The sequence below is a fragment of the Oncorhynchus tshawytscha genome, linkage group LG21, assembly GCF_018296145.1.
Source record: "Oncorhynchus tshawytscha isolate Ot180627B linkage group LG21, Otsh_v2.0, whole genome shotgun sequence".
Classification (NCBI taxonomy): domain Eukaryota; kingdom Metazoa; phylum Chordata; class Actinopteri; order Salmoniformes; family Salmonidae; genus Oncorhynchus; species Oncorhynchus tshawytscha.
The window spans coordinates 27,939,548-27,953,740 of record NC_056449.1 but is presented as its reverse complement, the minus strand read 5'-3'; positions in this window follow the sequence as shown (position 1 = coordinate 27,953,740).

Below are 14,193 nucleotides of genomic sequence, written 5' to 3'. Positions count from 1 at the left end.
ATGTGATCCACTCGGTTACACTGGTTGTAAGGCAGAACACAGGATCCGCATCGCGAAAACATATTCTTGGTCGTACTGATGGTGAGTTGACGCTGATCTTATATTCAGTAGTTCTTCTCGGCTGTATGTAATGAAACCTAAGATGACCTGGGTCATCTGGATTGTACAATATTTGCACAATACAATTTTTAAAAATTCTTTAAGCTCTGTCAAGTTGGTTGTTGATCAGTGCTAGACAGCCATCTAAGCTGATTTAAGTCAAAACCGTAACTAGGCCACTCAGGAACATTCAATGTTGTCTTGGTAAGCAACTCCAGTGTATATTTGGCCTTGTGTTTTATGTTATTGTCCTGCTGAAAGGTGAATTTGTCTCCCAGTGTATGTTGGTAAGCAGACTAACCCGATTTTCCTCTAGGATTTTGCCTGTGTTGAGTTCTATTCCGTTTCTAATTATCTCCCAAAAAACTCCCTAGTCCTTGCCGATGACAAGCATACCCATAACATGATGCAGCCACCACAATGCTTAAAAATATGAAGAGTGGTACTCAGTGATGTGTTGTGTTGGATTTGCTCTAAACATAATGCGTTGTATTCCGGACATAAAGTTAATTTCTTGCCTCATTTTTTGCAGTTTTACTTTAGTGCCTTATTGCAAACAGGATGAATGTTTTGGAATATTTTATTCTGTACAGGCTTCCTTCTTTTCACTCTGTCATTTGGGTTAGTATTGTGGAGTAACACAATGTTGTTGATCCATCCTCAATTTTCTCCTATCACAGCCATTAAACTCTGTAACTGTAACTGGCTTCATGGTGAAATCCCTGAGCGGTTCCCTACCTCTCTGGCAATTGAGTTAGAAAGGACGCCTGTATCTTTGTAGTGACTGGGTGTATTGATACACCATCCAAAGTGTACTTACACTGAACACAAATATATAAAATATGCACAAAAAGGATATTTCTCTCTAATTTTGTGCACAACTTTGTTTACATCCCTGTTAGTTAGCATTTCTCATATGCCAAGATAATCCATCTACCTGAGAGAATGATTACACAGATTAAACAGAATAATCATTACACGGGTGCACCTTGTGCTAGAGACAATTAATGGCCCCTCTAAAGTTCAGTTTTGCCACACAACACAATGCCACAGATGTCTCAAGTTTTGAGGGAGCATGCAATTGGCATGCTAACTGCAGGAATGTCCACCAGAACTGTTGCCAGACCATTTAATGCTCATTTCTCTACCATAAGCATGTTTAGAGAATTTGGCAGTACATCCAACCGGCCTCACAACCACAGACCACGTGTATGGCGTTGTGTGGGCAGCTTAACTAGGTCTTTCCTTGCAGCACTCGACCACACCACTGGACAATAATCAAGATCAAACAAAACTAGAACCTGTAAGACTTGCTTTTTGAATCTGTTGGGTCAAAAAAGCAGAGCATCTCCTTAGACGGAGAGACCTCTCCCCATCTTTACAACCATTGAATCTACAGTGCCTTGCGAAAGTATTCGGCCCCCTTGAACTTTGCGACCTTTTGCCACATTTCAAGGCTTCAAACATAAAGATATAAAACTGTATTTTTTGTGAAGAATCAACAACAAGTGGGACACAATCATGAAGTGGAACGACATTTATTGGATATTTCAAACTTTTTTAACAAATCAAAAACTGAAAAATTGGGCGTGCAAAATGATTCAGCCCCCTTAAGTTAATACTTTGTAGCGCCACCTTTTGCTGCGATTACAGCTGTAAGTCGCTTGGGGTATGTCTCTATCAGTTTTGCACATCGAGATTTTTCCCATTCCTCCTTGCAAAACAGCTCGAGCTCAGTGAGGTTGGATGGAGAGCATTTGTGAACAGCAGTTTTCAGTTCTTTCCACAGATTCTCGATTGGATTCAGGTCTGGACTTTGACTTGGCCATTCTAACACCTGGATATGTTTATTTTTGAACCATTCCATTGTAGATTTTGCTTTATGTTTTGGATCATTGTCTTGTCGAAAGACAAATCTCCATCCCAGTCTCAGGTCTTTTACAGACTCCATCAGGAGTCTTCCAGAATGGTCCTGTATTTGGCTCCATCCATCTTCCCATCAATTTTAACCATCTTCCCTGTCCCTGCTGAAGAAAAGCAGGCCCAAACCATGATGCTGCCACCACCATGTTTGACAGTGGGGATGGTGTGTTCAGGGTGATGAGCTGTGTTGCTTTTACGCCAAACATAACGTTTTGCATTGTTGCCAAAAAGTTCAATTTTGGTTTCATCTGACCAGAGCACCTTCTTCCACATGTTTGGTGTGTCTCCCAGGTGGCTTGTGGCAAACTTTAAACGACACCTTTTATGGATATCTTTAAGAAATGGCTTTCTTCTTGCCACTCTTCCATAAAGGCCAGATTTGTGCAATATACGACTGATTGTTGTCCTATGGACAGAGTCTCCCACCTCAGCTGTAGATCTCCGCAGTTCATCCAGAGTGATCATGGGCCTCTTGGCTGCATCTCTGATCAGTCTTCTCCTTGTATGAGCTGAAAGGTTAGAGGGATGGCCAGGTCTTGGTAGATTTGCAGTGGTCTGATACTCCTTCCATTTCAATATTATCGCTTGCACAGTGCTCCTTGGGATGTTTAAACTTGGGAAATCTTTTTGTATCCAAATCCGGCTTTAAACTTCTTCACAACAGTATCTCGGACCTGCCTGGTGTGTTCCTTGTTCTTCATGATGCTCTCTGCGCTTTTAACGGACCTCTGAGACTATCACAGTGCAGGTGCATTTATACGGAGAGTTGCACACAGGTGGATTGTATTTATCATCATTAGTCATTTAGGTCAACATTGGATCATTAAGAGATCCTCACTAAATTTCTGGAGAGAGTTTGCTGCACTGAAAGCAAAGGGGCTGAATAATTTTGCACGCCCAATTTTTCAGTTTTTGATTTGTTAAAAAAGTTTGAAATATCCAATAGATGTCATTCCACTTCATGATTGTGTCCCACTTGTTGTTGATTCTTCACAAAAAAAATACAGTTTAATATCTTTATGTTTGAAGCCTGAAATGTGGCAAAAGGTCGCAAAGTTCAAGGGGGCTGAATACTTTCGCAAGGCACTGTATATGTTCTCGACCATGACAGTTTACAATCTAAGGTAACACCAAGTAATTTAGTCTCCTCAACTTGTTCAACAGCCACACCATTCATTACCAGATTCAGCTGAGGTCTAGAACTTAGGGAATGAGTGTTACCAAATACAATGCTCTTCTTTTTTTGGAGATGTTCAGGACCAGTTTATAACTGGCCACCCATTCCAAAACAGACTGCAACTCTTTGTTAATGGTTTCAGTGACTTCATTGGCTGTGGTTGCTTTTGCGTATATGGTTGAATCATCAGCATACATGGACACACATGCTTTGTTTAATGCCAGTGGCAGGTCATTGGTAAAAATAGAAAAGAGTAAAGGACCTAGAGAGCTGCCCTGTGGTACACCATGCTTTACATTTGACATAAGAAAACCCCCTGCGTTCTATTAGATAGACAGCTCTGAATCAACGATTTGGCAGAGGTTGAAAAGCCATAACACATACAGTACGTTTTGTCAACAACAAGTCATGGTCAATAATGTCAAACAGCTGCACTGAAATGTAATAGTACAGCTCCCACAATCTACTTATTATCAATTTCTTTCAACCAATCATCAGACATTCGTGTCAATGCAGTAGATGTTGAGTGCCTTTCTCTATAAGCATGCTGAAAATATGTTGTTAATTTGTTTACAGAGAAATAACATTGTATTTGGTCAAACAATTTTTTCCAACAGTTTGCTAAGAGCTGGTAGCAAACGGATCGGTCTGCTGTTAGAACTAGTAAACGCTGCATTACAACTCTTGGGTAGCGGAAATGACTTTGGCTTCCCTCCAGGCCTGAGAACAAAGACTTTTCTCTAGGATCAGATTAAAGATATGACAGATGAGATTGGCTATAGAGTTAGCTACCATCCTTAGTAGCTTTCCATCTTAGTTGTAAATGCCACGAGGTTTGTTATTATTGATTGATAACGATATTTTTCCACCTCTCCCACACAAACTTTACAAAATGTAAACTTGCAATACTTTTCTTTTTTATGCATGAGAACAATGGCTCGCTGTTTGTTGTTGGAATTTCCTGCGTAAGTTTGCCCACTAATTGGCAACATCAAATGATTTTGGGATGACTACGCCATCTGATTTGATGAAAGATGGAGTTGAATTTCATTTCTGCCCATAACTTTAATTTAAAGTATTCCAATTTTTTTCCCATCATTCTTTGTATCATTGATCTTGGCTTCATAATAGAGTTTCTTCTTCTTTTTGTTGAGTTTAGTCACATCATTTCTCAATTTGCAGTAGGTCAGCCAGTCAGATGCGCAGCCAAACTTATTGCCACTCCTTTTGCCCCATCTCTTTCAACAAAACAGTTTTTCAATTCCTCATCAAACTATGGAGCCTTAACAGTTCTAACAATCAGTTTCTTAACAGGTGCATGTTTATCAACCATTTCATAAATTCATCAAGTGCAGCACCTGGATGCTCCTTATTAATCACATCAGTTCCAACAAATGTTTGTAACATAATCCACATAAGAGTCACAGCAAAATATTTTGTATGATCTCTCATACACTATTTTAGGCCCAGTTTTCGGAAATTAGGCTTTTCTGGAAATAGCCACTATTTTGAGATCACTGCATCCAGTGGGTACGGATACAGCTTTAGAACAAAGTTCTACAGTATTAGTAAAAATGTGATCAATAGATGTGGATGATCTTGTTCCTGCAGTGTTTGTAAACACCTTGGTAGGTTGATTAATAATCTGAACCAGTTTACAGGCACTGGTTACAGTGAGATGCTTCCTCTTGAGTGGACAGCATGATGAAAAACAGTCAGTATTCAGATCCCCAATAACCTCACCATGCTCAAAAGAATATTCAATGTCTGTTTTTTTAGTTTTTTTACTCATCTACCAATATGTGCCCTTCTTTGCGAGGCATTGGAAAATCTCCCAGACCTTTGTGGTTGAATCTGTGTTTGAAATTCACTGCTTGACTGAGGGACCTTACAAATAATCGTATGTGTGGGGTACAGAGATGAGGTGGTCATTCGAAAATCATGTTAAACACTATTATTATACACAGAGTGAGTCCATGCCACTTATTACGTGACTTGTTAAGCACATTTTTACTCCTGAATTTATTTAGGCTTACCATAACAAAGGGGTTGAATACTTATTGACTCAAGACATTACAGCTTTTCATTTTTTATTAATTGGTAAAATTGTATCAAAAAACAATTCCATTTTGACGTTGTGGGGTATTGTGTGTAGACCAGTAACACAAAATCTCTATTTAATCCATTTTAAATTCACGCTGTAACACAACAAAATGTGGAAAAAGTCAAGGGGCGTGAATACTTTCTGAAGGCACTGTAGAAACATCTTGTGGACAGGGTTCTACATGGAACTCAAAAAGGTTCTACCTGTAACCAAAAATGGTTCTCCTATAGCACCTTTTATTCTAAGACTGTACTCTCCTTCATCAACCTGCTAGACTAGTCTGTGCTTGTCCCTTATGATTTCATTGTGATGTATTTTTAAAAAAATTGAACCTTTATTTAACTAGGCAAGCCAGTTAAGAACAAATTCTTATTTACAATGACGACCTACACAGGCCAAACCCAGATGACTATGGGCCAATTGTGTGCCGCCCTATGGTACTCCCAATCACGGCCGGTTGTGATACAGCCTGGAATCGAACCAGGGTGTCTGTAGTGACACCACAAGCCTTAGACCGTTGCGCCACTCGGGACAGCCTACTCAGATCCAATAATAGGCTTTGGGGCCTCCTGCATTGCTTTGAGAGATGATTAATTCCTAGTTTGATCGCCATCACGACATCTAACTAGCGAGTGATGCAGGAATTCTGTGAAGTAGCTTTGTGCCATCTGGTGGTGAAGGCAAACTCATTCCTATGCCCTCCAGAGTGCAGTCTGTACTTTTCCACACAGATTCACAATCACATACTGAGACTTTTGTTAGATTCTCAAGATTCTTTTGTAGAATCTTCTAGATTTGAGAGACAAAAAATGTCCTTGGTGAGCTGATATTGATAATTGGGTGTCTAAAAAGACAGATTGACCTAGATAATTCAAACATTTTGTTGTGCCAAGATATCTAATGGAAAAGCTCATTACAAAACACAAACAATCCTGCTGATGAATAAGATAGATAGTGGTTTGGTTGCTGATGTAGGCTACATTAATTATCATCACTTTTCTTTTACAGCATATCAGGTTTGTTATGGGCTACTGTAGCCATCTTGAGTTTTTTTTCTGATGATGTTATATTTGGAATGCCAATGATGAGTCATTTTACAGTTTACAGCTTATTTTTGTTAAAGTAAAATGAAACTGGTTTGCTCTCCCACAGTTATCAACTAGCGCTTCTACAAATGTCTAGTTGTTACATTGTTTAAAAAACGGGTGTGATTTATTGGTTGGTAGGCTACATAGTGTTCGACATTAAGCAAATTCAAATTCAGCAATGCAGTATATGGGAAGTAGACCCGGTAGAATGAACCAGTGAATTCCAGTTTAATCCGGGTTGTATGGACTGTTCACATCTTGCTATGTATTTATCCGAGCACCAAATGCGTTGACGTCAGCTGTTGTTATTCAAAAAGTATGTCGAATGACTCCCTCTTACAACAGCAGTCTTTGTAACCCGCCAAATGAGAACACGTCATAATACATAATGGTAATATTTACAGTGCTGTATTATGATTGGCAAGTTTGACGCTGTTTTTGAAAAAATGTACAGTACATTTTATGTACATAGATAGGTTGGTTCATGGTTGAGATGAAAGCAATGCAAGTAAGTACATTTTGATAGACTCCCACATTTACCAAAACCCTTTTTCATGACCATACATTAAAATTAGTAGATTTGTTCGCTTATGTTTCACGGTGAAGTAAAAAGGGTGTAAGTAAAAGTACGCAGCCATTTTATAAATCGCGACAAATGTGGCCCTATTTCGTGAATCACTAGGTCGGAGGTATTCTCATTGTGACGTTTGCCGCATCACAACTCGTGTATAAATAACACCCGCAACCCCCTTCCAACTCAAAACTCTTTATTGATGCTGTTTAAGTGTTTCTGCTGCGACTGACGGTTCGTTTTCGTCAAGAAGTATTTTTTCCTGAATATCTTATTAGTTTACTTAAAATTTTAGAAGTGACGAATGATAGCTAAGACTAATATGTAACAGGTCTCGTGTGACTGTAGTATGGTAGTTTAAAGTGATCAGATAAAGTAGCTATCTAACGTTACCTGCTAGCTTGTCTTTCGACGCCTACATTATTTGTTGCCTCAGCTTTTTTGCGATGGTTGCTTTTACTTGAGTACTGAATTACTTACGATTCGTATGCAATAAGATTAACATAGCTATAAGAAACGACCAAGCTGACGTGTCCGTTCTAAAAGATGAAAGCCACAACAAGGTTATCGTTAGGTGGCAGGGTATTGTTGTTGTCCTCGTCAGTTACACAGAAGAATGGTTATTTCAGCTGAGTTGGCATCTCTACGCTAAGTAACAGCGAAAATGTCACATTTGTTAACTACGGTACCTAGCCAAGAAGGCTTATTTACCAGGCAAAATGCGCGTGTTGTGGCGCAGTTGTAGGCCTGATTTTTTAAAAATCGCTGCGTTTGACGATTTAGTGGAGAAATGGCTGCCCGGGTGACTCAGTGCTGGTGCAGCTATCTGAAGTCAAAATGTTTTAAAGCTCGTGAAAGAATCAGGTTGTGTAGTTGAAATAACCAAGTTACAAGACCAGAACCTTATGAAGGGAGTGAAGCCGTTCGAATAGTCAGCTAAATATTTGAATAGAAATTGAGCGTAGGTCCCACTTGTCCGGGGCAGTATAGCTACTTCAATGCGTATACTATTTTCTTAACCTAAAATGAATAGCTCACATGATAAATTTCAGCCCTTGTGAATGGTCAGTAAAATATAGCACTTACAAGACTACCATCTTGTGAAGACACGGAGAATGGCCAGCTAAATATTTGAAGATCAAGTTGAGCTTAGGTCCCTTATATCCGAGGCAGTTGATATACTTCAGTGCGTTAGAAGTGTTGCTTTTAGTTGGTTGCGCATCAGGAAAAACAATTTTATAGTGAAAAGGGAACCAAGGTACAAGACTATCCTTTCAAAATTTACGCTTTGATTCTAGCCAGAAAAAACATGTTTTATCTAAACTGATTAAGTACTGGTAGTTTGTCTCAAATCAGTATAGGCAACATGTGAAATAACCAAGTTACCCGTCTTGAATCATATGAGAAGTTGTGAAGCCTCTTGAATAGCCAACTGAATATTGTAAGTTGTGCTGTAGTGGCCTTTTGATCATTTGAGTTATATTTATTGATTTAAAAAACAATTTTTTACTTGATGTTAAGTACAGTATGTGCTTATGTTGTCAAACTTTATTTCAATAGCAAACGAAATATTGGAAGATAATTTAGGCCAACAGTGCCTGTTTGTCAGTCATTTAAGCTGCTTCAAAAAGTACAAATGTTTATGAGCCTAAAATGAACAAATGTGCTGCCGGTTACATTTCCAAGTACATCAGTTGCTTTGCTAGCACTAGCGGTAGGTCAAGGAGGTGCAGGCTCGTGATGTTGCTTTGTCACGCTTCAGATTTGATAAACTTTATCTAAACACAACTGGCTCTAGTTGGTGAAGAAAAGAAGATTTTGCTGTAGAAGAATGGACTGAGTTTGGTTTTTTTTAAAGGGTGGGGGGGCACTTAGCTAGTATGCAGTTTGATCAGATGAGGAAGGACGACTTCAGGATCAGGCAAGAACCAGGCAGAGGGAAACTGGGAGGACCAGGTGGATCGCGGGAGGAGCAGATGGGACCCAGTTGAGTGAGCGGAAAGCAGCAGTTTTCATCAGCGGGAGCGTGCCAGATGGCAGGGTAGCGAGCTGAGAGCGGAGCAGTCCCAGGTCGAGCGTTGCCCCAATGCAGCCAGTGGGTCCCAGCAGAAATGAGGCAGACGAGTAAAAGGGTCAACTAGCTTCGCAAGTGACAAGTGTTTGTATGATGGGTAGCGGTATCGAGTAATGTTTAACTAGGCCAACATCTTTGAAATTAGTCCATATTAAATCTGTCAACACGTTTTCTCGCGACGTTTTCTTCCTCTTTCAGGTAAAGTGTTTAATTTTCCTGGTTGTGGCCTCTTCCTGTGTGATGTCTGCTGTGATGAGTCCCCCTTGGCCTACTTGGTAGAGTGCACTGGCGAGAGGACTGTCTTAAAGGATTTCACCCTCCTGCAGCGCAGATGTAGTAACCCCCCTGGGCGGAGGAGTTTCTTCATTGAGTTCAATAGGTCTACTCCCCTGAGAAGTGGTCTACATGGGAGTGTTGCGAGTCGAAATTCTTCTGTACGATCGTGCTGCTTTGGTGCTGAGCAGCTACATCTGCTGGTTAAAGTGAGCAGTGAGTTTAAATGCATGCGATGATCATGTGGGGAGTAACTATTTCCCTCAAATATTGATATCAAATTTCTATTTGCCTCTTTGTAATGGTAACTGAAAGGGATTAGCCCTGCATTTCATTTGTAGTATTAGTCAAACTGGTGCATTTGTGGATGGTGGGGGGGGGGGAGACTTTCCAAGTTCTTCTTTTCACAGGCTCGCACCTTAAAAGCAAACCTGACCATCCAAGGGAGTCCCTCTTTAGTACTGCCCACCACATTAATGAAAACGGTTGAGCACGTTCCGAAACAGATAATTCTAAGGATGGATCAAGGGACATCTCTGGTGTTAAAGTCATGTAGGAAGGTATTTTGTACTGGTTTTCTGTAGTGAGTTATTCATTTGCATATACTGTTTTTCTTCCAATATTTTGTAGGGATACACACTTGGGTTCTGGGAGGGTTGTGGGGGTGTTAATCAAATATTTTCCTAGAATTTTTTTTTCACACAGCTTCGTGTAGAGCAGCATTTTAAAGATCCAAATGATTAGCGTTGATGTTTGAGGAGCAAGGAGTCAACCCAGTGGTCCACGTCTTTCGGGGTTCCTTTTGCCTTGTGGTGTGGATATTCCTTGGTGTCTACAATGATGTAGCAGGAGGCGGGCCACCTTTTGGGATGTGAACTTGCGGTGTTCTCCCAGGGAGTGTGGTAACTTAACTTTTAGGCTGATGCATTTTATATCCTGGAGTTGAAATTTGCATTTGGGGTTTCTGGGGTCAGGGGAGGGCTTAACTGTGACTCTTCCAGATTATGACCCACCCCTCAATGAAAGAGACTGGAGGTCTACATCTCCCCCTTAAGGAGAACAGCTGATGCCTTGAGGCCAGTGGTATTTAACTGTTTCTTGTGTAAAGTTATTATGTACGTGAATTTGTGTATTTTAATTGTATTTTAGCAACTGTTAATACAATTTTGATAGTGGGTTGGTTACTGTATGGGTGGGAATGGTGGAAGTCTTGTTTTCCCTTTTGCGTTTTCCAGTGTGCTGTGTCCTACGCTTTCAGTACTGAAGATCAACAGGAACGCCCCTAACTCATTGTATGTCAAGGTTTACTATTGCTTCAAAACACCTCATTAGGTCTCAAGTAAGGTCCCTTACAAATGTTTTCACATTTTATATTTCATTAATGACATTTGGCACCTTGCCTTAATTGCACGCCTTTGCAAATTAGTTAAATGTTTTGTATTGATGCAACTGAACATTGTCAAGGAATTATAATTGGTAATAAATGCATAGCTTTTTGTGATTGAAGACAGTTTTGGTATGCATTTGTTATTCTGGGGGACTCTTGTGTGGGGGCTTTTCTTGTGCTTTTTCAGGTATGCCTTAGCTTGGTGCTTTTAGATCACGGAAGTGACCTGGGCTTGATGGCAGCTCTTACAAGGTGGAAAGTGACTGTTTCAGATAAGTTCAATCCAGCTTGTATGTCCAAATGTGGGAATTTATGACATGGCACCTGGTTGTCTGAAGGGGCCCTATTGCTGCCGTAGTTGATTTGTCTTCAATAGAGAATAATCTACTTAGCGATACAACGACTCTGCCGCTACTTGTATGTAGAATTTGCACTGCTGTGCTTTCACTGAGTGCAAATATCTTCTGGTGGAGACTTTTCAACTCAAACTTATGCTAATTATAAAGCATATTTTGTCTACGGGTAACACATCAGTGCTGTGAGGGTGGGTATAGGGCTGTTTGTTTTTGATCTTTCAGAATGACAAAAGCCCAAAAGAAGACTGCCATCTACCCGTGACATGACCACAGGAATCGCCCCTCCTTTGAACTCTACACAGGCAGGACCGTTTGAACACCTTCATTACATTAGACTATTTCTAGTTAGCTTTTGACTCTCCTCAGCTACCAACACTTGTGCAACTGTGCAAGGAGCAAGCAGTCTTGTATCGTAGTAGCCTTCCATTCCTCTTCAACTTCATATTTGGTTTTCCTTTGCAGCTGTCGTGCAACTGACAGCGCTCCCAAATTATCGTAGCTGAGGAACACTGCGCAACTGTGCAGCTGTAATTTGGACTGTGCAATTGTTTTGCTTTTGGATTGATAGTTGGGGGGGGAATTCTGCACTTTTTCTCAACAGAAATCTGAGTGCGTCTTGGTGAAGCACGAATGAAGTCTTCTGACCTGGCGCACGTAGTAAGGTGTTGGTGTACCTTTTCAGTCTTCATTTCAAATCGAACTCCAGACCCCTGCCATGTTTTAGTTTGGTTCAATGTACATCTTGAACTGGCCTTCTGTTAACCTCCTATCGTTAATAACCATCATCAAGCCATGCTTTCACTGGCATATGCCCTTTTCTTAGGCTCCGAGCCCTACTGCTTTGCATCTTTAAAGTAAGTTGAGTAAAACGTCATGTATGTTATGTGAGTACTGTGGTGGTTTGTGTAGAAACCTCTGTTTCAGATCATTATCTTGTCTCACTGTCCGCTGACTGCGCCTCCATCTGAATGTACCGCCGTCGCAGGAAACTCGGCAAATGAATGTGTCCCCTGAATGACTTACCTACCATCTACCCCCTCCGCGCTTGAGCTTAGTCAAACCCCACACTCGACGGTCTTCAGACTCTCCCTCTGTGCTATCTGTGCTCCTTTCCTTTCTCCCTTTTGGTTTCTCAGGTGACAATTTCTCATCCGATGTAAAATAGTCATGAATTGGCAACTGTTCTGCCTCTAACTGCGTGATGGAACACTGAGAACCCAGTCACTTTCAGATCAAGAGCCACAAGCTTGTCTTGCTGAAAATTGAGCATCACTTCAGTTTCTTGGTTACTAAGTTAAGTCGTTTTGGTTCCCTTTTGATTTTGAACACATCATGGCTATGTTTTAACACAACCTTTTGACTGCATGCATATCAGCTCGGCATAACATTTTGAACTTCAAAATGCGCAACATAACTTTCATATAGGTAATGTGTAAAATAGGCACATTCCAGTGTATGATGATGATGATGGGTGGGTGGGTGCAACGCTTTCTTCCTTCCTTTCAGATACCTCTTGCGTGAACTTGTCATTACTGGGTGCTTGCAGCTGCAGGGAGTCACGGGAAGTGTCTTGGTTTGATCCAGTTCTAGGAAGTTGAGAGCAACAGTGTAGAGAAACCGGTTGGTTGTGGTTTGTACTGTTTCTATCAGTCAAAGTAAATGACAGCTTAAAATATTTTCAATTTCAGTGATCTGTTTTGGGGTGGGGGGGTGGTGTGTAATTGTTCCTCTTGTCTTTACAGCTTCAAATCTAACAGCCCAATCCTTGAGTTTTACTGACCTCTGAATCTGGACCAATGTCAGTGATAAGATCTACACTTACATTGTGACTTTGTCTTACTGGTATCATGGATAAAATGTGGAATTGCTCTAATGGCATTAAATGTCTATGGGTTTGCTGGGGATGGGGAAACCAGTTGTCTTTTCCTCTAGTTTCAGGCTTGCGACGATGCTAAAGTCCTCGGGTTCGTGTAGAGCAGCAGGTGCAAGGGTTTTTCTTTTCCTGGGGGAACAAACCCTCTGGTTTTTGTTCTTCCAGGTTTTGCTTTTTGTCCTTGTGCAAAAAAAGCAAAAGACTCCGGTGGTGGCACTCCTGATAGTCCTCAGGATGGGGTTCAATTCCCTGCGGTGTCTTTGCTTTTCTCAACCTGCTGCTTAGTTGGGAAAGCCAGTGGAAACGGGAACCTAGGTAGTTAAAGTACGTTCTAGGGTCATATTGTGAATTTATTTTTTTAATCATTCAAGTATTACCTCTTAAAATATTGACAGTTGCCATAGTTTGAGGCTGTTTAGTAATGTGCCCCTTGTGGAAACTGTCTCCGTCAATAAAATTCTCAATTGCAACCAAATATGAACTGTTCCAAAAATGTTTCTACTTAGGCTTGTTTCCAACCCATAAATGTCAAGAAACTGGTTTCTACTGGAATTTATTTTGTTTAGTCATTGGTTGAGACATGACTTGCAGTTCAAGAAATGAGTGTAATTTACTGTATTTTATGAATAAAGTCTATGAACTGTACAAAATTGTGCTGTCATACCTCATTACAATGTCTTCAATATTGACTTAATTCCCTGGATTTATTTGGGTTGTACATTACAATTTTTTTTGACATGACATGTGCTTTTCATATTTGACTAATTCAATTTGTGGCCTGAAGTGTATTTTCATTATGGAGTAGAATAAGCCTACATAAATTAATACACCCCCATTCCTTGGTTATCACTTAATTAACCAGGTAGGTCAGTTGACCAAGTTTTCATTTGCAACTGCGGACCTGGCCAAGATAAAGCATAGAAATTCGATGAGATGAAGCAAAGCAGTGTGACAGTGACAAATGTACTGTCAACATAATAGAAATATATAATGTGCGAATGTGGGGAGCTAAGGCGATGAATAGGCCATGGAGGCTAAACAATTAAAATTGAGCATCAACACTGGTGTTAGATGTGCAAGTATTTAATTTTTTTATTTTACCTTTAACAGATTATTTTCAATGACGGCCTAGGAACAGTGGCAGAACGACAGATTTGTACCTTGTCAGCTCGGGGATATGAACTTGCAACCTTTCGGTTACTAGTCCAATGCTCTAACCAAGTAGCGCTACTGGGATGCAAGAGGATAAGTAACAGGTGGTTGGGTGT